We start from the raw sequence: 6,285 nt of genomic DNA, 5'->3' as shown, positions 1-6,285 counted from the left end.
TGGCTCTTCTAGAGACACAGTTCCTGACTCAGCAAGTTTACAAAACATTGACTTAGTGGTCGAAAATCACTCTTAAGGGGTAGGGAGGCACTCCGGATATGCAAATATACATACTAAAGCAACGAAAAAGTGAGTTTTGCATAATATGTCCCCTTTGTCCTGTCCATTAAAGGCAAAAAACTACTACTACTACCTACTTTGCTGAGCCTCAAGACAAAGCTCTTTAAGAAACTGCCTCATTCGGTTTAAACTGCACCACTTTTAATGAGGCCACAGGCAACTGCTTTGGATCAGCGTTAACCAGCAAAGAAGCAAAAATGGCAACCACAGCCATGTCAAGGTTTTTCTTAACCCTGAGAACAGAGAGGACATGAGGACTACCCTCCTGCAAGGAGCTAATGTACTGGAACAAAGCAGTCCAACTGAGATGAAAGATGAGAAAATCCCATCTGACTCAACAGACTTCGCTAATGAGTCATGGGAATCTTTTGTCTTTGATTATCCCAAAAAGAGACCATCTGACAGCATAAGTCATGAGGAAATGAGGAAGTACATAAAGGATTTACATAACAACCTGCACATCTCTGCAAGCATTTCCTATAGTTAAGAAGCTCTTTGTCAAGTACAACACCATTACCTTCTAGGGCCCCTGTTGAGCATCTTTGTAGTGATGGAAGCAACCTGCTGACCTCATCCTGAAACAGAATGAGTGAGAGCTATGCTAATATTTTTGTTTATTTTAAATCTGTATAATCTAAAACTTCCCTGTAAATGAAAGAGAAATATTGAAAAGGAGTAATTCAGAAACTGGTGACAGTTCCATCACCACTCAGCATGGAGCATCTGTTGTAAACTTTGCTTGAGGTTATGGTTACCTTTTTCCATACTGCATATATTTTCTATAATTTCTTCACGTTCATGGCAGGAACAACACTGAAGTTAGTTTAGCATACACTTCTGCTGAATAACACATCCACACTGTATTATCCACTGTATACACACTTTATTACTAAAGATCTATGACTCAAATGGTTTTACCAGCACACATTTTTCGGTTCATTTGTATAGCCTACCTTTCTCTTTTAGCTTCACTCAAACTCTCAGTCTTTGCATTTGTTACGACAATAACACCATGGCGGATTTTGGTGTGGCAAATTAGGCTTAATTCATTGTTACAGATGGCACTGCCCATGCTATGCTGCTTGAGCACAATTGTATAAGTATGATACAGACAGCTGTGAAACTGTTCACAGTTTTTGCAGTTCAACCTAACAGAGTTTGACAATGAGAACATTAAGTTAAGTCCTTGGCCTATCTCAAGTCCAGCAGCCCGCGCATCAGAGTGTCAATTTGAACCTGCTGGGGGACACCAAAAACAGGGTGAGGAGAAAGAGGCAATTGATTAGTTTCCTGGCAACAACAATAGCAATGTATTAGACCATGACTCTTCACCACTTGGATACAAAAATGGCTATGTGTTAGACCATGGTGATGCATAGTACATCACCATCTGGGCAAACAAAGGCAACAAATGACAATGGTTCCATACATAAGACAAAAAAAAGAAAGGATGTGAAGCAAATATCACCGTCAAACCAATCTGGAAATCCATCGGTAAAAAAAAAAAAAAAAAAACCTTTTTTTTTTTCTTCCTTTACCTCTGGAGGCACAGCCCGGAGTTTTTCGCCCTTCACTTCCGGCGGTGCCCCCAGGGAATCGCCGTGTTGTTTACAAATACTTCGGGTAGAAAACCAGCAGAGTTTAGCTATATATCACAATTTTCACGTCACTATATCACCGTGTAGACTAATCTGATGTTTGTTAAGTCTATAAACACAATGATTGAACAAACGTTACTATTTCTGTGTGCACGTTTTGTAAATAATAACAATAATAACACCGTAGATTAGCTGGGCTAACCGTTAGCTGTTAACATTAGCCGTCAGAGGTGTCTGTAATAACCATAGACTGTATAAAAATAAGGTAATAACTCAATAAACAGTCCATGAATAANTGATTGGCTAAAGCGCAGCATCGTTCAGACTCAAAGCCCCCCCTCTCTAGTCGTCTTTCACACAGGGCTGCCGACAGATTCTACAATGTAAATTGCAGAATCTGTCTTGAGAGATTACCGTCAAACAAATACGAAGGTTTCCCGAGTATGCAGTATCCTGTATGAAGGATGTGAAAAGGGAGCGAAAGACTAAAGAAAACTTAAAGAGCTGAGAGAAAGAAAGGAAGTGAAAACTGAAAGACATACTACTCCCACTGAACAAAGGACACATTTTGAGGGGTCTCTAGAATGGTTTCATCCATAATGAACAAAAAGACGTGGGCAGGTTATCATCTTGCACTTGTACAAGGGCTAGCAGATTACTAGTTCAGCAGAAAGATCCACGCAATCGGGATCACAGTCTGTGTTTGATTCCTCTTCACTTGCCACACTGCCTCTGATGTAGATATGGATCCAGAGATGGACTAAGAGATGGATCGTCCCTGTCCATGCGGTCGGGATTGTAGCTGGTGCCTATCTTCTTCATCTTTTCCTAGATGTTTTGCCACGTTTATATTTGACATTAAATGATAATAATGTATATCAAATGACAGGCCATGGGTACCTTCGGCCACACCCTGAAGTAACGAGTTGAATAGGAAATGTGATGTGGATGATTGCTTATATGAAAGTAATGACCTGTAAGTAGCAGGGCAGTACTTCTTGCAGCTTGTGTAACAGTCACCATCTTGTGGTTTTCAGAGGAGAATGAGGCATCTAAGAATTGCACTCAGTTCTGTTAAGATAATAATAATTTTTTTGCCCCATTTTCTCCAAATGTCAAGGTGTCCATGCCAAGCTAATGCCAATTCCGGCAGACGCTCATGCCATTTTTTCAAACAGCAAAGGCTGACTGGATGTATTATGTTTTTCATGTTGTAGTCATGGACTTGTCACACGGCTAGATTTTAATTGATTAAGAACCACAGGTAGTAATTTGTATTTTTACTGTAAAGAAACATGCCAGTTAATTCCACTCCACAAATTGGCACCAATGGAAATCATATACTAAATAGAAACAAACTGAGTAGTTAATTATAAATCATTTTTGCACCACACAAAGCCACTGCAAAAGAACTATCTACAGTACCTGTCTTACCTAAAATTAATTTGGACATTTCCATTTATTGTGAAATTCAATAGAGAAATATTCAAGTTCCAGCTTAGCAGATATTGACGGCAGATGTTTGACAACTGGGGACTGGTAAATAGCAAATGCACTTGCATTTGTAAAGCACTTTTCTAGTCTTCCAACCACTCAAAGTGCTTTTACACTACAGAGTTACACTAAATGTAATAATGGAAAGGCACATTTACGCACACATTCACACACTGGTGGCGGAGGCAACCGTACATGGTGCCACCTGCTAAGCCCATAGGCTGCTCTCACATTAATGGCCTGTCACTAACAGTATCTGACAGATCTCCAGGCTGCTGTCTGAGAAGCTGACCTACAGCAGTACTTCAGAGGATGTGGTTTGTGTCGACCTACCCAAGACCTCCCTGAAAGGTGTAATGACAAGGATATTTATTATATTTTGGTGATGGAGAGAGACAGTTGGCTACAATTTAGTCTCATACAGATTTATTAGACTGTTATGTCTTTATTAGTCGATAGACATTAAGTGTATTAACCTCTTCACTGATCTTTTTCATGAGGTGCTCACAAGGTAGTGGACACCTATCATCTCCATCTCTGTAACACACATCAGAGTTCATAGCTCACTTTGGGTGAAAGAAGAAAAGCTTGTAATCTGATGGACATTTGGAAATATATTTCTTGAAACTTGCTATCAGACACAAAGGATCCTCTGGTCTGACAAACATAAAACTTCTTAGATTTTTTCTTGTCTGGGTCATTTTGGGCCTTATTGTCCTTTGTTTGTGTTTTGTGCACCAGCCTGACATTCAGCCCCATCCTCATCTCTCCAGAGGATAGAAGATTTCATGGATAGCTCCTGTTTGCCCTCCCTGCCATGCTAAGCCAAAGATAGTTGGTTGTCGAACTGGACTTATCTGACCAGACCGAGAGGCATATCAGGAGACAGTGCAGTGGAGTTTCAAAATAAAGTTAAACTGAGATACAGGGATGGTGGACACTGGTATCTGTGGCACTTTTCCTGTAACATTTAAGTATGGCTTGAAACACTGCATTGCTGGTTTTGAATTTGGTGTCAGATATGACATTGAACACAGTTAATTGACAGTTTAGATCGGCCAAAAAGCACTACAGGGTCATCACCATCAGCGGTGTAGTTTTCAAAGTTGGAATCCATTTGTTACTTTGCAAGGAAGTCTTTCAGTGTGTTAACTCAGTGTGTTGATCTAATCTTTTTTTATCTTCTATTTGATTTAATTCGTCCAATGTTAACTTTTTTCCCTTTCCTTTTGAATTTGCATCCTAGTCATCAAAGTTTCATATTCTCTAAATAGGATAAAAGAAATGCTTAACTCACTGCTTGTTATTAGATGTTAGCTTGTTATCTGGCTGCAATACATTGCAAATGGAGATTTTGACTGTGTCCCGGTTGCTATGGCTCCTCATTTTTACAGACTGTTACTATGTAGTCAGCGCACTAATTCCACCACAAGAACATAGTCAGTATCCTGTATCAGGCTTTGATGGACACTCTGCAGCCAATCAGAATCAAGTATTCACCCAGACCATGGTATAATAACATTTTATTGCAATTCTGTATTAAAAAAAGAATCAAATTATTACAAATTATTTATTGCCAAACAAGGACTTTTAACTCAGTAAACTGATGTGTGACAGTAAGACAGCGCAAACGTATACAGACATTATAAAAAATAAAAATAATTCCAGTAATACAAATAAGGAAACATATGGTAAACATGAAAAAGAATATAGAATACATTACAATATTTCTGTTATTACAGTCTCTGCTTTGCTAAGTGTACAATGGTGCAGGAATGTGCAGATGTTTGTCCAAAGGATGAAAAAGTTTACAGTATATTACAAGACAGTACAAAAAGTTACCTAATTTTGGACACGGTGGCATTATTTAGTCCTTACCTTTATAAGATGATGTTAGTCAACCATCTCCCCAGCTTGCAGTAGAGCAGTATTGCCCATCCCTCTGTGTCACAGCTGCAGAAAAGGACATCAACAGATAGCAGGCAGAGAGGCACGCAGAGCTAATTATTTGTTTATTTATGATTACACACATTAGGTTACATCCAGATGGTAGTGTTCTCCGCTATTGAAACACTGTTTAAAAAAGAGGTGTTTTGTGATGTACATTGCAATTGCGGGTCCATTTTTTTCATTATACTATAATATTTTACACATCCCTGTATTTTCATGTTTGTTAGAGAGTATCAATTGTCCTGGGAAGAGATTTGTCTATCAGACAAAGGTTTATTTTCATCATTATTAATAATGATAATAATAATGATAATACACCAAAAAAAAAACAGGACAACAAGGCAGTTAACCACAGGTTCTCATTATTTTTATAATGGACATTTAGGTTGTGATGTGTAAACCATCCATCAACAGGGAACTAAAAGCCTCTTGCCTTCAAGATCAGTCTCTTGAGAAAGCTCCAGTCAGCTCACAGTGGGGTCTGTAAGAGCCAGCTGGCTATCTAGTAAAACTTAGTAAAGCTGCCAGTATTCATAATTACACAGTTGATTTCTCGCCTCAAAAATTCTCCGAAGTTAATTTAATGATGAAATACCATACAAAGAAAAAAAAGTGCCGTTGTTTGGACCATGTAGCCTACTTCTGGACTACAGACACAAAACTGAGGGTCCCTGGGGCTGAGCTGCTCTCCTCTTTGGTCTGTCTAGTTCGTAGTTAACATCATAGCGTGGGTAACATCAGCATTCAGCAAATGCCTAGAAGAGTATAGACAATCAGAGGCAGAGCAGGGGCAATCTTCCCATAAGACATACTGTATGGACGTGCCTAGCAAGTCAGTTAAAGGGCCAGTGTTTAATATTTGGCATGGTTTATTGTCAATCTGAATCTGAATCTGAATATTCTACCCATTAATATGTTTATATAACTGTATAATTGCTATAAAATAAAATTCGTTTGGTTTTCGTAGCCTTATAATTATGCTTTTATATATATATATAGCAAGGGCCTTGCTTTAGAGAGGTCGCCATCTTGCGCCGCCATGTATGTACGGCAGAACGAGCGGACAATCCAGCCAGCCAGAGAACACGTTTCGCGTGTATAAATAAACCAACGAAGACAGCGG

This window comes from Epinephelus moara, chromosome 7 (assembly GCF_006386435.1).
Source record: "Epinephelus moara isolate mb chromosome 7, YSFRI_EMoa_1.0, whole genome shotgun sequence".
Lineage (NCBI taxonomy): Eukaryota > Metazoa > Chordata > Actinopteri > Perciformes > Serranidae > Epinephelus > Epinephelus moara.
The sequence above is the reverse complement of the archived record's forward strand: the minus strand, read 5'-3'. Positions refer to the sequence as shown.